This window comes from Mirounga angustirostris, unplaced genomic scaffold (genome assembly GCF_029215605.1).
Source record: "Mirounga angustirostris isolate CCGP_5_RB_7025 unplaced genomic scaffold, mMirAng1.0.hap1 SCAF_11, whole genome shotgun sequence".
Classification (NCBI taxonomy): Eukaryota; Metazoa; Chordata; class Mammalia; order Carnivora; family Phocidae; genus Mirounga; species Mirounga angustirostris.
Window position 1 is genome coordinate 82,263,481 of NW_026991719.1, and position 19,653 is coordinate 82,283,133.

Genomic DNA, 19,653 nt, shown 5'->3' on the forward strand with positions numbered 1-19,653 from the left:
TCAAAAACTAATGATGTATTGTATGGTGACTAACATAACATATTAAAATTTAAAAAATTTAAAAAAAAAGAAAATTCCATGATAGATAAAAAAAAAGAAAGTCAAGTCTTCAGACAATGCCTTGGGGAACCTTCAGAGAGATGAGGTAACAAACACACATTTCTTTGAGAATAAGATCTGTGTTGCCCTCTGGATCAAGCAAGGTAAACCAAGAACACAGGCAGCCATCCCCATGGCTGCCTATGAGCTAGGTAGTGTAGGATGGTATGTGGTAAGTTAAAAGGCTACAACACTGTTACTGAAAATTAGCAGTTTTTTTCCTCATTAAACGTTCCCTTGGTTATTGTAAGTATTTTTTTATTAGATTACAGTTTTATAAAACATTTGCTTTTGACAGTTTTTGCCACTTTAATTTCTTCTTTTAGTAAAGAACAGTGTTTTGGAGTTTCTTACTCCACCATTTTCAATGACATCACAACCATGAAAATTTTCAATCAAGCCAACTCACACACATATTAGAAGTTTCATGTCACTCTGTTTAGGTGGTCTAATAAATATGTAGACAATTTTGAGGTTCCAAAAAAGTTATGAACCTAGGTACATTGCTCAAACAAGCAAATCCCTGGAGGAGATCTACCTTTACCTTAGGCCTTAAAGAATTACAATAGATTTATTTCCAAGGAAAATATGTACTTCACAGTCAAAAATCACAAAAGACACATGAGGAAATTAGATTCAAGACCTAGTCCTCTAAGAATCAAAACTCTCAGGAACTTCGGAGTTTGGAATTTTCAATCATAGAGTATTAAATATATTTAATAGGTTTCTAGAAAAAAGAAATGAAATTATCAATTAAGTGCCAACAAAAATCCTAAATATATTAGAAAAAATACAAACTGAAGTTCTGCAAATGACAGTGTATACTAATTGAAATTGATATTTTATAACATTAAATTCACATGAAGAGAAAATTCATTAAGTGGAATTTAGGTTTGATTATTTTTTTCTGCAGTTAGCAATAAGAGAATATTTCATATAGAAGGAAAAGAAGGAATAAGAGGCAACATTTGAAGAGACAATGATTGAGAATATTTCAGAATTAATGAAAAACATAGAAGCCACATCTTCAGAAACCCCAGTGAATTTAAAGCAACTTAAGAAAAACTTGAGAATCTTAAGCAACTATACATATCATAGTAAAATTGTAGACATCAAACTCATATATACGAAATTAAGAGGAGCTTAATATGAGCTAGAGAAAATAAATTGCCTTCAAAGGAATACCATTTATACATGCAGCTGATTCTCAACAGTATCAATGGAAGCCAGAACACAATGGAATTAAACCCTCAATGTAAAAGAGACAAACCTATCAATGTAGAATGCTACCCCCAGAGAATGAGAGAGAAAAAATAGTTACATGATTCTAGCTTTTGGATCTAATTTTTAGGGTATAGGAAACATACGACACAAGACAAGTGAAACAATATCATGAATATTCAGTCAAATTAAGAATGTAGGACATTGTTCAAAATAATCATCACAATTTCTTCAAAAAGTCAGTGTCATGGGAAAAAAGTCGAGAGGAGAAACTATGGTAGATTAAATGAGATTCAAGAAATATGACAACTAATGCATGTGTGATTCTTGATTGGAACCTGGTTTGTAAAACTGCTATAAACCACATTTTGGAACAACTGGGAAAATTTTAATTTGGAATGGATCAGATATAGAGAATTATAGTTAATCTTACTGCTAGTGATAACGGTAGTTTGGTTATGTAGGAGAATGTTCTTATAGTTTGAAGATGTATGTTAAATTATTTAGGCTTACATGTTTTGGTGTAACTTATTTTTAAAGGCTTAGGCCAAAAAAATGTAAAAAAGATAAATATGTATTTATTTATTCTTTTATTTTATTTTATTTTTATTTAAATTCAATTAGCCAACATATAGTAAATCATTAGTTTCAGATGTAGTGTTCAATGATTCATCAGTTGCATATAACACCCAGTGGTCATCACATCACGTGCCCTCCTTTATTGAATCCAGGTAGGTATAAAGGTGTTTTCTATTCTGGATTTTAATGTATATTCTAAATGTTCATTAAAAATTAATGCAAGAATGATGTTGAAATACAGACATTTCAGATAAATAGTAATAGATTTTCCAAAAGCAAATTCAGTAAAAGAAATTTTAAAATTATAAATCAGGCAGAAGAGGATGACTTGAGATGTAAAAAGGAATGAAAAGCAATAAAAGCAAAAATATGTGTAAATCTAAAGAAATATTGGCATAAAAAATAATGATATCTTGCGAGACGAAAACATAGCAAAGAAATACATGACAAGAATGTGATTTGGGAGGTGATTAGAGTTTAAAGTGTTTTGAGTTTGGAAGGTTTTTATTCTTTTCAATAAGAATGTATAAGGTAACCACTAAAATAATAGAAATAGAACATACAGCTTTTGAATTAGCAGATTTTTAAAACAGAATAAGAAAAAATATTCAAGTCAATTCAGAAGCAGCAAAGGAGAGAAAAGCAGATGAGTTTAGAAAGGTAGAAAGCACAAAACAAAATGGAAAATAAATGTAAATATATTATTCATTACAAAAATGTAACAAGATTAACATTCAAAGGACAAAGATTTTCAAACTGGTTGCAGAAAGAATCCAAGTGTATCTTGTTTGCAAAAAATGTATCTAAAAGAAGGATACAAAATTATCAAAATTAAGAGAATAAAAAATTATGTATCATACTAGCTAATAAAAAATTCTGATGTAACTTTATTAAACTGTGAAAAATAGAATTTGATCAAGATGGTAACTTTATGATAAAATGTCTAATTTATCAGGAATACATAACAGTTACATTTTGTATTTACCTAATAAAATAACTTCAAGATGTATAAACAAATATTCAAGGAATTATATGAAGAAATAGTTATGCCCATAATCACAGTGGGAGATTTAAAGACTAATTCTTACATCAAGGAACAATAAGAAACAAGTGATAGAACGTTTCAGCAACAAAATAAGATTGATTTAAAGAAAACATGTAAGACACTGCACCTAACAATTTGAGTATATACATTCTTTAAAACAAAACTGGAGCATTTACTGAAAGAGTTATAAAACAAATCTCAACAAATCTCAAAGAATGGTTATATAGATTATGTTACTTGACCACTATACAAGTAAGTTAGAAACCAAGGGGCACCTGGGTGGCTCAGTTGGCTAAGCGTCTGCCTTCGGCTCAGGTCATGATCCCAAGCTCCTGGGATCGAGTCCCACGTCAGGCTCCCCGCTCAGTGGAGAACCTGCTTCTCCCTCCCCCTCTGCTGCTCCCCCGCTTGTGTTCTCTGTCATAGCAAAATGATAACTTCAAACAAAAAAATATTTTGAAATTTAGGCACACTTCACAATCTATGGATTAAAGAATTCAAAGTGGAGGTTATAAAATGTTTACAACTGAATAATAAAAATATTTTACCGCAATTTCATTAATATCTTGGGGTTAAATTTTCATCATCCTTGTTTCTAACAAATATTATGTCATTACATCTTTAAGGAACTACTATGAAGATTTTTTTTATTTTATAGACAAGGAAACTCTTTGGGAGGGGGAGAACCAGCCTTGTCTAGATACATCACACTATTTCCCATATTTTCAGGTTTTTAACTCAATAACTTCTTTCTGGCTACAAAAGTAATAGATGTTTGTTGTAAATTAATTCCAACAACACAGAAGCATTTATCCCTTGTGTCTTCTTTCTTTTTCCATCTCTACAGAAAATAGTGTGGGTCTTGATTTTAGGTTAACGATGTATCTAGTCTATCTTTCCATGGTTTTCATTTAATATATCATGCCTGTCTTTCCATTTAAAGTACAGATTTAATCTCTTTCTCTTTTTAAAGATTTCCTACTCTTCCATTTGTTCCTGAGTGAGGAACATTGTGCTTCTTTCCCATTTCTACTACTACAAACTAGCTACAGTGATCAACTTTCTCTGTACAATTTGCACTTCAGAAGGAAGTATGTATATCTACATGAAAAGTTCTAGACCTAAAACTTTTACCAAAAGGCCTGAACATTGTATATTTTACTATTTATTTCTAATAGATCATCCAAATGTTGTAATATATATTTCAGCCAACAGCATATTGCAGTGTCTAGTTCCCCACACCTTTGCAAACACTGGCTGTTGTGTTTTTTGTTTTGTTTTGTGGGGTTTTTTTGGTTTTTTTTTTTTTTTTTGCTTTTTATTTTATTTATTTTTTTGTCCTGCTTTTTTTTTTATTATGTTCCGTTAGCCACTGTATAGTACATAATTAGTTTCTGATGTAGTGTTCAGTGGTTCATTAGGTACGTATAACACCCAGTGCTCATCACAGCACATGTCCTCCTCAATACCCATCACCCTATTACCCCCTCCCCCCACCCCCCTCCCTTCTGAAACCCTCAGATTGTTTCCTGAGGTCCATAGTCTCTCATGGTTTGTCTCCCTCTCTTATTTCTCCCCATTTGGATTTCCCTCCCTTCCCCTATGGTCCTCCGTGCTATTGCTTACGTTCCATGTATGAGTGAAACCATATGATAATTGTCTTTCTCTGCTTGACTTACTTCACTTAACATTCTTTATATTTTGTGTGTGTGTGTAGTTTTACAGAGAAAAAAGTAATTGTTTCCATCGTAAGTAATTTCAGTGGTCACAAAGCATTCTATCTTATGACTGTGACATCATTGAACTATTTCATGTAGTTGACCATTTAGGATGATTTTCACTTCTCCTCCTACAAAATATACAGCAATGAACACTGTGGTAGGCTGAAAATTGCCTCCCAAAAGATACCAATGTTTTAACTCCTGGAACCTGTGAATGTTACCATATATGGCAAAAAAAAGGGTCTTTTGGGATTTGATTAAGTTAAGGAAATTGAGATGGGCAGATTATCCTGAATTAGTAGAGGGCTCTGAATGGAATCATAAATTTCTTTTTAAGAGAGATTTAGAGGGACCTTCACACAGAAGAGAAAACACAGAGAAGGGGAAGAAGACAATATGACCATAGAGGCAGAGATTGGGGTAATGTAACCACAAGCCAAGGAATGCTAACAGCCACCGGATGCTGGAAGAGGCAAGAAAGGGATTGTTCCTGAGAACCTCTGGAGGAAGCATGGCACTACCAACACCTTGCTTTTGGCCTAGTGATACTGATTTTGCATTTCTGCTCCCCACAATTGTGAGAATAAATTTCTGTTATCAGCCACCCAATCTGTGGCAATTTTTTACACTAGCAATAGGAAATAAATACTAACATTCTTTTAGTTATTTCATTTGTTAAAGTATATGTTTCAGGTGTATCATTTGACTCATTCTGCCAAAGAATCAACAGGTTTCCTCCTTCTTCCCCCTGCAAATTTATGATTATAATAACAGGACCTACAGGACTGTGTGTATATGTGAGTATGCACTGAGCATATGTGTAAGTGCACATGCACACTACACATCTGTTGATATCTGTCAAATTTGCTTCCCCTTGGAACTTTATTGCTGTCCTACCCCTGTTGTTTCTAAATTCCATCCATCCTGGGAACCTGGGTGGCTCAGTGGGTTAAGCGTCTGCCTTTGGCTCAGGTTATGATCCTGGGGTCCCAGGATTGAGTCCCATATTGGGCTCCTTGCTCAGCAGGGAACCTGCTTTTCCCTCTGCCTGCTGCTACCCCTGCTTGTGCGCATGCTCTTTCTCCCTGACAAATAAATACAACCTTTTAAAAAATAAAAAATAAATAAATTCCATCCATCTCGTAACAGATGAGTTAAGCTGGTGACTAAAGGATGACAATTTTAATTAAATTTTTGGAAACATCCTTTACTATGACATTAGGATTCACTTTTTTAAGTAGCAATGCTGACTCAGATAGAATGCCTAAATTTAATTCAGTTTCACAGGTGGCACCCAGAAAAGTTTTACCAATTTACAATATACAGATTGGAATTAAATATAAAGGCATCGGGGAGTGAGAAATGTAACCATCCTGACATTTCACAAAAGGATAGGGTCTAGTTTCTGTCAAAGACCATCTTTCAAGCTTTAGCCACAGTTAGTTGCCTTACAAGTGATCAGTAATAGACAAGAATTTATGCATAAGTGCCTCCCAAAGCAGCTTTGTAGTCATTCATGACAAGACCACAAGGCTTGGATTTAACCAACTTTGGTATTTATCTTAGGACCAGGAGAGGGAAAATGATTAAAGAATATGAATTGTAACAAAACAAGAAATAAAGATTGACCAACTAAAATATTAAAAGAATTAAAAGAATCTTTAAATTCATATGTAATGAAAAAAATACTGGTTTTCATTTATGACATTGGTGAGGCTTTTCATATTAAATGTTGGATACATAAAATAAGAGGAATTGAGTAAACAAGCATGCCAATAACTTGCTGCAAGGACTGTTCTATGATATGACTTTAATGCAGAAATAATTTTATAATATAAATAAACAGGAGGTCCATATTTTCGGGTCCAGCACTCGTGGACATACATAATTAGGAAATTAAGTAGACAAATGAGACAAGATAAAATGTGTGTATGATGATGGTTATCATGGCTTAAAACATTAGACAGTCTGTCTATTTCATATTAATAACAAAAAAGTGACAGTTTAGTACTAATAAATGCTATTGGCAGCATCTAAACCACAAATAATGGTGAGCTCTGTAGGATTCTAAAGGGAATGCAGATGCCAATGAGAAGGGACAGTGTATTCACTTAGAAAGACTCACTCAAATATTAGATGCCAACAGCTTCACTCCTCTCTGGATAATTTTATAAATATCACAAGAATTACCTCATATTTTCCAGACTAGAAAGCATCACACCAGGAAGGCAAAGGGTTAGGTTCTCCTGTGGGCTCCTGTCTTTGGAATCTGAAAGAAAAGGCAAAAGCAGTTAACAGGGAAGAGTACTCGGAGTGTGTGACCATCTAGCCAGCTGAGGGCAGGACTTCCATGCATGAAGAGCTGCTATCTGAGAGACAAAACCCAGTAATCCTCGTCTTCTGTCAAGTAGTGACTGTGATTAGCACCATGCTAGACACTAGGTTAAAGTGATAAAATACACAGACTGAATTTCACAGTGATCGTGAAAACTAGAAGGAACCATGCATTTCACTAGTGTCTTATATTTCATTCTTCCTTAGTGTAACACAAATACCTCAATCAGACCTTACATTCAAAATATGATATTGAAATTAAAATGTATAAGTGTTTATCATGAAACTACAATAATGAGATGATTTGGTGATGAGTTAAAAATAGAACTATAGAACAGATTAGAAATCAGAAACTGACCAAAATAAATACAGAGATTTTATATATAATAAAGATAGCATGACATTATTCAAAAATGGTATCTGGGGAGTAGTATCAGGGAAGATGGTGGAGCAGAAAGTACCATGAAACCATCTCTCCACTTAGAAAATAATTTTACTGGTAAAAATTGTCTGAAGTAACTAGATTGAAATTATGGATTCTATTTGAACTTTTGCAGCTTTCAGGGGAAAGCTTAGCTGATAAACTATGGATAATAGTCAATTTCAGCCTTCAGTTTGGTAGCATCTACTAATTCTCCAATCTCCAGGCTCATGGCAGGCAGCTGTGGGACACAAACCTGCATTTGAAACATGACTTGCTGGAGCCAAGGTGGACAGCAAAGACATTGTCCTCTAAGAATTGGTGTTTGTGTTCTGATTTTTGATAGTTTCAGATCACTGAGATGCAAGTACAGAGGCTGGTCATTGTTTCGCACCTACCAGCTAAGGTGGCTTCCAAGGTATGTAGAGGAGATGCACCTGGGGTATTTGGGCGGGAGGGGGGGCATTCAAAACAACTGCATATACACGATAATTTAGAAAGCCACTGTGCATGTACAAGGAAAGACACAGTCTCAGAAAAGCCCTGAGAAGACTTTAAACTTTCACCTCAGGCTGATTTCCAGCAAAGAGGCATCCTACAACCATAACATTAAAAAAACAGCAAAATCCTGGATATGGCAAAGAGAATCTAATTTCCAAAGTTACTACATTATAAGATTCAAATGTTCAGTTTTCAACAAAAGATCATAAGGCATACAAAGAAACACGAGAGTGTGGCTCATTCAAAGGAACAAAATAAATCTACAAAAAACTTACCTGAGGAAGCATAGGTTTCACACATAAAAAAAGACTTCAAAACAACTAACAGAAGACATGGACAGAGAAAGGAATAATGTATGAACAAAATGAGGTTATCAATAAAGAGAAATAATAAAAAGAAGCCAAAAAGAAATTTTGGAATTGAAAGCTAAAATAACTGAAATGAAAATATACTTTAGAAGTTCAAAGACATATTTGAGAAAGCAGTAAAAAGAATCAGTTAATTTGAAGTAAGGGCAATGGAAATTATTGAGTCTCATGAATAGGAAGAAAAAATATGAAGAAAAGTGAACAGAACCTAAAACACCTGTGGGACACCATCAAGCTGACCAATAGACCAACATATACAATTGTAGGAATTCCAGAGAAGAGAGATAGGAGCAGAGATTTGTTTTTTGGGTATTGAGTTTTATAAGTTCTGTATTTATTTTGGATACTAATGGTTTATCAGATATGTCATTTGCAAATATCTTCTCCCATTCAGGTTGACTTAGTTTTGTTGATTGTTTCCTTTGCTGCTAAGTGAAATAAGTCAGAGAAAGATAACTACCATATGATTTCAATCAATTGTGGAATTTAAGAAAAAACAGATGAACAGAGGACGGGGAAAGAGAGAGGCAAACCAGAAAACAGACTCTTAACTATAGAGAACAAACTGAGGGTTGCTGGAGGGGGGGGGGGGGGCGTTAAATGGGTGATGGGTATTAAGGAGGGCACTTGTGATGAGCACTGGGTGTTGTATATAAGTGATGAGTTACTAAATTCTACACCTGAAACTAATATTACACTGTATGTTAACTAACTGGAATTTAAATAAAAACTTGAAAGAAAAAAAAAGAGCAGAAATTATCCAAAGAAATAATGGCTGAAAACTTTACAGATTTGAGTAAAGATATGCACATACAAATCTAAGAGGCTCAATGAACTCCATGTAGGAAAAACAAACTGATCCACACTGACACATTATAATCAAACTACCAAAGGAAAAAGACAAAGAGAATCTTGAAAGCAGGAAAAGAAAAGTGACTTGTCACATACAACGGATCCTCCTTAAGATTATCAGCATCAAACACCTTGGAGGCCAAAATGTAGTGAGTTTATATATTCAAAATGCTGAAGGAAAAAATTATACCAAGAATTCTTTATAGGGCAAATACTATTTTTAAAAAAATAGAGAGAAATTAAAACATTCTCAGATAAACAAAAGTTGAAGGTGATCATTTCCACAAGATATACCCTGCAAGAAATGCTGAAGGGAGCAAATTAAAATGAAAAGGAGGGCGCCTGGGTGACTCAGTCATTAAGTGTCTGCCTTCGGCTCAGGTCATGATCCCAGCGTCCTGGAATCGAGCCCCGCATCGGGCTCCCTGCTCTGCAGGAAGCCTGCTTCTCCCTCTCCCACTCCCCCTGCTTGTGTTCGTGCTCTCGCTATGTCTCTCTCTGTCAAATAAATAAATAAAATCTTTAAAAAAAATTTAAAAAAATGAAAAGGATACTAGAAATAAAGAAATGAAGAAATAAAGACCTATAGTAAAGATAAATACAGGGCAATTTCAAAAGCTAGTATCATTTTATTTGGGGTAGTAACTCCACATTTTAAAATACTATTTAAAACACAAGTAAAAAAGCAATCATTAAGCTATGCTTTTGGGTGCACAATGTGTAAAGATATAATCTGTGATAATAACAGAAAGGGTGATGGAGCTGTATGGAGGAAAGTTTTGTAGGCTACTGGAGTTCAGCTGGAATGAATTCAAATTAGATTCTTATGACTTTAGAATGTTAAATGTAATCCCCATGGTAACCACAAAGAAAATATCTATAAAATATATCCAAAAGAAAATGAGAAGGCAGTTAAATATTTTATTACAAAAATCAATTCAATACAAAAGAAGGCAATAATGGAGGAAATGAGGGGTGTAAAAGCTATAAGACTTATAATAAATAACAATGGCAGAGGTAAGCCTATTCTTATCAATAATTAAATGTAAATGGATGAAACACTCCCATCAAAATAAATAGATTTGTAGAAGAGAATAAAAAAACATGATCCATCTACATGCTCTCCATAAGAGACTCACTTTATCTCCAAAGACAGACAGATTGAAAATGAAAGAACGGAAAAAGATATTCCATACAAATAGTAACCAATAGAAAGCTGTATTGGCTATACTAATACCAGAAATAATAGACATAGATTTTAAGCGATTATAAAAAACAGGACATTTTATATTAATAAAGGGTCAATACAGTAAGAAGATATAACAAATACAAATATTTACATACCTAATAGACACTTTTTGAAGCAAAAATTGAAGAATTGTAGGGAGAAATACTTCTACAGTAATAAAGACTCAATACATCATTTTCTGTAATGTGTGGGTAAAGTAGGTAGAAGATAAGTAAGGAAATAAAAAACTTGAACAACATAATAAACAAACTAGACCTAATCAACAATACAGAACACTCTACTCAACAAAAGCAGAATACATGTTATTCTCAAGTGCACATAGGACATTCTCCAAGAAAGACTGTATGTTAAGCCATAAAACAAGTCTTGATTTATTTAAAAAGAAAGATATACAAAATATCTTCTTCAATGATGTGGCATTAACTTAGAAATCAATAAAAGAAGGAAAACTGGAAAATTCACAAATTGTGGAAATTAAACAAGATCAAATAGCAAATAGGTCAAAAATGAAATTACTAGGAAAATTAGAAAATACTTAAAGATGAATGAAAACAAAAACACAACATACCAACATATATGAGATGCAGCAAAACCCATGCTAACAGAGAAATTATAGCTGTTAATGCATACATTAAAAAATATAAAAGTCTATGGAGAGCAACATGCAAAAGAATGAAACTGGGCCACTTTCTTACACCACACACAAAAATAAATTCAAAATGAATTAAAGACTTAAATGTGAGACCTGAAACCATAAAAATCCTAGAGGAGAACACAAGCAGTAACCTCTTTGATATCTGTCATAGCAACTTCTTTCTGGATATGTCTCCAGAGGCAAAGGAAACAAAAGCAAAAATACACTGTTGGGACTTCATCAAAATAAAAAGCTTTGCACAGGAAAGGAAACAATCAACAAAACTAAAAGGCAACCTACTGAATGGAAGAAAATATTTGGAATTGACATATCTGATAAAGGGTTATTATCAAAAATATATAAATAACTTATACAACTCAACACCCCCAAAATTAATAATCCAATTAAAAAATAGGCAGAAGACATGAATAGACATTTTTCCAAAGAAGGCATCCAGATGGCCAACAGACACATGAAAAGATGCTCAACATCACTCATCATCAGGGAAATATGAATCAAAACTACAATGAGATATCACCTCACACCTGTCAGAATGGCTAAAATCAACAACACAAGAAACAACAGGTGTTGGTGAGGATGTGGAGAAAGGGGAACCTTCCTGCACTATTGGTGGGAATGCAAACTGTTGCTGTCACTCTGGAAAACAGTATGGAGGTTCCTCAGAAAGTTAAAAATAGAACTACCCTAAGACCCAGCAATTGCACTACTACGTATTTACCCCCAAAAATACTAACTCAAAGGGATACAGGCACGCTGATGTTTATAGTAGCATTTTCTACAATAGCCAAATTACGGAAAGAGCCCAAATGTCCATTGACTGATGAATAAAGAATGGTGTGTGTATACACACACACACACAAACACACACTGGAATATTATCCAGCCATAAAAAGATTAAAATCTTGCCATTTGCAAGGGCATGGATGGAGCTAGTGTGTATTATGCTAAGCAAGATAAGTCAATCACAGAAAGACAAATACCATGATTTCACTCATATGTGGAATTTAAGAAACAAAAGAAATGAGCAAAGAGGGAAAAAAGAGGCAAATGAAGAAAGAGACTCATAACTATAGAGAAAAAACTGATGTTACCAGAGGGGAGGTGGGAAGGGGGATGGGTTAAATAGGTGATGGGGATTAAGGAGAGCACTTGTGAATCTGGGTGTTGTATGGAAGTGTTGAATCACTGTGTTGTACACCTGAAACTAATATTACACTGTATGTTAACTAACTGGAATTTAAATAAAAACTTTTTTAAAAATATTTTATTTATTTATTTGAGAGAGAGAGCACATGAGAGGGGGGAGGGTCAGAGGGCGAAGCAGACTCCCTGCCGAGCAGGGAGCCTGATGCGGGACTCGATCCAGAGACTCCAGAATCATGACCTGAGCAGAAGGCAGTCGCTTAACCAACTGAGCCACCCAGGTGCCCCTTAAATAAAAACTTTTAAAAAGAAGTAAAATTATCTGTTTGCAGATTACTTGATCTTATATGTAGAAAATGCTAAAGATTTTGCACACACATTTACACACACTGATAGAACTAAAGAACGAATTCAGCAAAGTTGAAGGATGCAAAATCAAAAATTAAATATGAGTTGTTTTTCTGTACATGAACTGTGAACAATTCAAAAAGGAAATTAAGAAAACGATGTCATTTACAATAGCATCAAAATAATACAATACTTAGAAATAAACCTAACTATGGAGGTGAAAGACTTGTACACAAAAAAATAAGAAAATATTGCTGAAGTTTTAAAAGACACAAATAAATGGAAAGACATCCCATATTTATGGATTTCAAGGTTTAATATTATTAAGATGGCCATACTACCTAAAATGCTTTACTGATTCAATACAGTCCCTATCACAATCCCAACATATTTTTTTCAGAAATAGAGAAAACATTCTAAAATCCATATGGAATCTCAAGGGAACTAAAATAGCCAAAACAACTTTGAAAAAGAACAAATTTGGAGGACACACTTCCTGGTTTCAAAACATTACAAAGTTACAATAATCAAAACACTGTACAGGCGTAAGACAGACAAATAGACCAATGGAATAGAATAAAGATCCTAGCAATATGTCTGCATATATGGTCAAATTATATTTAACAAAGGTGCCAAGAACATTTAATGGGGAAAGGACGTCTTATCAACAAATAGAGATGGGAGCTTTTCTGCCTGCTTCTCCTCCCACTGAGTGCCACCCAGGCTGTACCATGGACTCAGAGCTCCCAGCTCCTGCTAATCTAGCGTCACGCTCCTCTCTTTCCAGCTTCTATTATAATCATCTACCCGGACCTCATCAGCCATGATGAGATGTTCTCCAATATCTGCAAGATCCAGGAGATCATGGATGGCCTGTGCCTGGAGATAGAGGGGAAGATGGTTAGTAGGACAGAGAGTAACAATGATGACTTGCTGCTCATTGGTGGAAATGCCTCCACTGAAAGCCCTGAAGGCAACAGTACTGAAAGCACAGAAATCACTGGTGCTGATATTGTCATGAACCATCACTTGCAGGAAACCAGCTTTACAAAAGAAGCCTACAAGAAGTACATCAAAGATTACATGAAATCAACCAAAGGCAAACTTGAAGAACAGAGACCAGAAAGATGAAAAGCTTTTATGACAGGGGCTGCAAAACAAATCAAGCACACCTTTGCTAATGTCAAAAAAACCAGTTCTTTACTGGTGAAAACATGAATCCAGATGTTTGCTTTGCTGGACTACCATAAGGATGATGTGACCCCATATATGATTTTCTTTAAGGATGTTTTAGAAATGGAAAAGTGTTAAGGAAATAGCTATTACTTTGGATATATCACCTGTTGTCATAACTGGCTGATGCTCTTCATCCACACAGCACCAGGACTTAGACAAATGGCACTGATGTCATCTTGAGCTCTTCATTTATTTTGACCTTGATTTATTTGGAGTGGAAGCATTTTTTATTATTATTATTATTATGTTCAGTTAGCCACTGTATAGTACATCATTAGTTTTTGATGTAGTGTTCAATGATTCATTAGTTAGTTGTGTATAACACCCAGTGCTCATCACATGTGCCTTGTTAAGAGAAAAAACAGATCATGTAGGTTGTCTAAAAATAAATTGCATTTAAATTCATTTGAGAGAATGTCTCATAGTTTAATACATATTTAAATCCATCTTGTGTAATGTCCTGGTGAAGCTAGAGCCTGGTTGTAGACTACTGCTAGGAAGCATAAGACTGCCTGCAGATAATTTCTACACTGAAAAAGTACTCTGGGACAGGTATATAAAAAACAAGAACCAGAAGTTTTAATTCTGAGTTCAAGTAAAGGGAAAGACCATGCTCATAGCTGTGCCAACATTTGAAGTGGATTCCTTACACATTTTATTACCTACAAATGGAAATAGTCAACTCTGGAAGAGATTACCAAAAGAATAAAAAGAGCCTAATACAGTTGGAAGCAAAAACAAAAACAAACACACACACAAATGGTGATGGGAAAACTGGGTATCTATATCCAAAAGAAATTGGGGCCCTTATCTTGTACCATATACAAAAATTAACTCAAAATGGATTAAAGACCTAAATGTAAGAACCCAAATTATAAAATTCTTATAGAAAACAAAAGGGGAAATCTTCATAAATTGGACTTGGCAATGATTTCTTCAATATGACACCAAAAGCACAAGCAACAAAAGCTAAAGTAGACAAATGGGACTACATCAAACAAAAAAACTTCTGTGTATCAAAGAGCACAATCAACAGAATGAAAGGTAACCTATGGAAGGGGAGAAAACAATTGCAAATTATATATCTAATAATGGATAAATATTTAGAATTTATAAAGAACTCCAACTCAACAACAAAAAATCAAATAATTTGATTAAAAAATGGGTAACAAACTTGAATATACATTTCTCCAAAGATATATACAAATGGCCAACAAGCATATGCAAAGATACTCAACATCACTAATCATCAGAAATGCAAATCACTACATCAAAAACTAATGATGTACTGTATGGTGACTAACATAATAAAAATTTTTAAAAAAGAAATGTAAATCAAAACCATTATGTGATACTACCTTATACCCATTAGAATGGCTACTATAAAAAGAAAAACACATAACAACAAGTTTCAGCAAGGATGTGGAAAATTGGAACACTTAAGAAATGCTAGTGGGATTGTAAATGGTGCAACCACCATGGAAAACAGTATGGAGGGTCCTCAAAAATTTTGAAATAGAATGACCATACTATCTAACTATCCTACTTCTGAGTACATATCTGAAATAATTCAGGTTTTGAAGAGCTACCTCCATGCCCATGATAATAGCAGCACTAATCACAATAACCAAGAGGTTGCAGCAATTTAAATGTCTAATGCAGGATGAATGGATAAACAGAACGTGTACGTGTACAGTGGAATTTTATTCAACATTAAGAAGGAGAGAAATCCTGTCAGATGCTTCAACACAAATGTAACCTTGATGACATGCTAAGTAAAATTAGCCAGTTACATAAAAACGAATAGTGTATGAGTCTGCTTATATAATGTATATAAAGTAGTCACGTCATAGCTACATAAAAAGTAGTATTGTGGTTTCCATGGGCTGGGGAGAGGGAGAAAGGGGAGTTGATTAATTGGTATAGAGTTTCAGATTTTCAAGATGAAAAATTTCTGGAGATCTTTTCACAATAATGTGAATATACTTTTTTTTTAGATTTTATTTATTTATTTGAGAGAGAGAGAGAGAGAATGAGAGACAGAGAGCATGAGAGGGAAGGGGGCAGAGGGGGAAGCAGACCCCCTGCTGAGCAGGGAGCCTGATGTGGGACTCGATCCCAGGACTCCAGGATCATGACCTGAGCCGAAGGCAGTTGCTTAACCAACTGAGCCACCTAGGCGCCCTGTGAATATACTTAACCTACTGACCTGTACACTTAAAATTGCTAAATTTTATGTTATTTATTTTTACCATAATAAAAAAAAAACTCAAAATACCTAAAACAAACAGAGATTGAATCAGTAATCAAAAACCTTTCAAGCAGAAAAGTACTATACCAGATACTTTCACCAGTGAATTCTATTAGGCATTCAATGAAGAATTAATCCAATCCTTCTCAAATTCTTCCAAAAAATTAGAGAAATGCTTCCCAAAACTCTTTCTGTGAGGCCAGAATTAACATGATATCAAAATTAGATAAAGATATTATAAGAAAAAATTAAAAACTAATACATTTTATAAATATAACACAAACATCTTCAACTTAAAAGTATATCAAATCCAAAAGCATATTAAAAAGATTATTCAGCATAACCAAATGGGATTTGTCCTGGGAATTCAAGGGTGTTTCAACATAAGGAAATAAATCAATGTAATACAATCCCACTCATAGAAATAAAGGAAGAAAACAATATTATCACTCAGTTGACAAAGAAATGCATTTGACCTAATACCCTTTCAAATAAAAACTCAGAAACCTAGAAATAGAGGGAAAATTCACCAACATTCTAACAGGTACTTGTGAAAATTCCACAGCTAACATGGTACTCAGTGGTGAAAGACTTAGATTTCCTCTAAGATCAAGAACAGGTCAAGATTGTCAACTTTTACTGCTGCTATTCACCATTGTATTAGAAGTTCTAGCCAGAGTTATTCTACAAGAAAAAGAAATAAAAGACATACAAATTGGAAAGGAAAAAGTAAAATTATCTCTGTTTACTGCTGGTATGATCTTTTATACATAGAATCCCAAAAAATCCACAACAAAGCTATTAGAGCTAATAATCCAATTTAGCAAAGTTACAGGGTAAAAGGACAACACTAAAAAATCAGTTGTGTTTCTATACAGCAGCAATGAACTATCTGAAAGGGAAATTAAGAAAGCAAGTAAAATTAAAATAGCATCTGAAATAATTAAATAATAATTAAATATTTTACAACATATCTAACCACAGAGGTGAAAGACTTGTATGCTGAAAGCTATAAAATATTTTTTGAAAGAAATTTTAGCAGGCTTAAATAAATGGAAAGACATTGTGTGTTCATGGGTACAAAGACAGCATTGTTAAGATGTCAGTGCTATCCAAAGTGATCTACAGATTCAATGCAACAAAAATTCCAACCACCTTTTTCACAGAAATGGAAAACCTGATCCTCAAATTAATACAGAATTGGAAGGGGCTCTTAATAACCATAACAGTCTTGAAAAAGAAAAAGTTGGAGGACTCACACTTCCCAACCTCAAAACTTGCTATGAAGCTACAACAATTAAAACAGTATGGTACTTGCACAAGGATACATAGACCAATGGAATAAAGTAGAGAGAGCCTAGAAATAAACAAAAAATCAGTGGTCAATTGGTTTCCAACAAAGATTCCAAGAGCTTTTAATGGAGAAAAGACAGACTTTTCAATACATGGTGCAGGGAAACTGAATATCCACATGCAAAAGAAGGAAGTTGGACCCTTATATTGTATAAAAAAAATAATTTAAGATGAATTCATAACTTAAATTTAAGAGATAAAACTCTCAGAATAAAACATTTGAAGGAAACTTAATGACATTGAATTTGATGGTGATTTCATGGGTATGACACCAAACTGCACAGGCAAAACAACAAAAATAGATAAATGGGACTTCATCAAAATTAACAACTTTTGCACCTCAAAAGATAATACCAAGAAAGTGAACAGATAACCTACTGAATGGGAGAAAATATTTGGAAATGATGTATCTGAAAAGTGATTAATATCCAGAATATGTAAAGAACTCTTAAAACTAAATAACAAAAAAACAATCTAATTAAGAATGGGTAAAGAACTTAAATATACATTTTTCCTAAGAAAATATACAAATGGTTAATAGCACATGAAAAGATGTTTAACATCATTAGTCATTAGTAAAATGTGAATCAAAACCACAATGACATACCATTTTATTTTATTTTTTATTTTGTTTTTATTTAAATACTAGTTAGTTAACTTATAGTGTAATATTGGTTCAGGAGTAGAATTTAGTGATTCATCATTTACATATAGCCCCCAGTGCTCCTCACAACAAGTGCCGTCCCTAAAACCCATCACCCATTTAGCCCATCCCCACCCACCTCCCCTCCAGCAACCCTCAGTCTGTTCTCAATAGTTAAGAGTCTCTGAGGGTTTGTTTCCCTCCCTTTTTTCCCTTCCTTCCCCTATGTTAATCTGTTTTGTTTCTTGAATTCCACATATGAGTGAAATCATATGGTATTTTTCTTTCTCTGACTGATTTATTCCACTTAGCATAATACACTCTAGCTCCATCCACATAGTTGCAAATGGCAAGATATTCTTTTAATGGCTGAGTAATATTCCATTGTATATATATATACACTACATCTTTATCCATTCATCAGTCAATGGACATTTGGGCTCTTTCCATATTTGGGTATTGTTGATAATGCTGCTACATATCATTTTATACCTATTAGGATAACTATAATTTTTTAAGGAAAGGAAAATACTGGTGGTATTTTGATAGGGATTGCATTAAATGTGTAGATTGCTTTGGGTAGTATAGACATTTTAACAATATTTGTTCTTCAAATCCATGAGCATGGAATATAGCAAGTGTTGGCAAGGATGCGGAGAAACTAGAACCCTTGTGCATTGCTGGTGGGAATGTAAAATAGTGCAGCTGGTGTGGAAAACAATTTGGCAGCTTCTTACATGGTTAAACATAGAACTACCATATGACCCAGGAATTTCACACCTAGCTATATACCCAAAGTAATTGAAAGCAATGAATAAGTAGATATGTCTATACTAGTGTTCTTGCACTGTTATTCACAATAGCCAAAAGGTGAAAACAACTTAAGTGTCCATTAGTGGATGAATGGGTACACAAAATATGATAAATACATACAATGGAATTTTATTTAGCCATAAGAAGGAATAAGATTCTGATATATACTACACCGTGGACTGACCTTGAAGAAATTATGTTTATTATTAAGGCAGGCACAAAAGGGTAAATCCATGATTCCACTTGTGTGAGGTACCTAGAATAGGCAAATTTATGGAGACATAAAGTAGAATAGCAGTATTATTAGTAGTAGGAGCTTAGGGAAGGGAGGGGAAAGAGAGTTATTGTTTATTGGGTATAGTGTTTTGTTGTGAATGATGAGAATGCTTTGGTATAAATAGTAGTGATGGTTATACAACATTGTGAATGTATTTAATGCAATTGAATTATGCACTTAACAATGATTATAGTGATAAATATTATGTATGTATATTTTACCAGACTAAATTAATAGCATTTAGTCAAGTGTGACCTATTTGGAAAAAAATAACAAAATGTATTCCACCAAAATAAACTGTAATTGATTCAAAGACTTAAATGGAAATACTGAAACATAAAAGTACCAGGACAATATATTAGAGATTTTTTTTAACCTATATTCTTGGTGAGAGAAAATGCCATTGCAGGTTAGATAGAAATCAATGGGTACATAAAAAAAGATTGATAAAGTTAACTGATAATGTTAATATGATTCATAATACCATAAACATTTGCTGGTGAATTAATCTTACATATAGAAAATCCTAAAAAATCCACAAAAA

The 19,653-nt window shown here is 33.8% G+C and overlaps 2 protein-coding genes and 1 pseudogene across 4 annotated transcripts in view; all 3 read left to right on the top strand.

The window, feature by feature from the left end:
- ARMCX5 (armadillo repeat containing X-linked 5) overlaps positions 1-8,861 on the top strand; it is a 107,740-nt gene extending 98,879 nt beyond the window's left edge. For both annotated transcript variants that reach the window (XM_064574412.1, XM_064574415.1), the window contains one exon: positions 5,003-8,861. The gene's annotated coding sequence lies outside the window, so the exon portion shown is untranslated. The remainder of the gene's footprint in view (positions 1-5,002) is intronic.
- Positions 1-19,148, top strand: part of LOC129045979 (translationally-controlled tumor protein-like) — a 73,673-nt pseudogene extending 54,525 nt beyond the window's left edge.
- GPRASP2 (G protein-coupled receptor associated sorting protein 2) overlaps positions 1-19,653 on the top strand; it is a 94,786-nt gene that overhangs the window by 54,718 nt on the left and 20,415 nt on the right. The gene's annotated exons all lie outside the window — the stretch shown is intronic.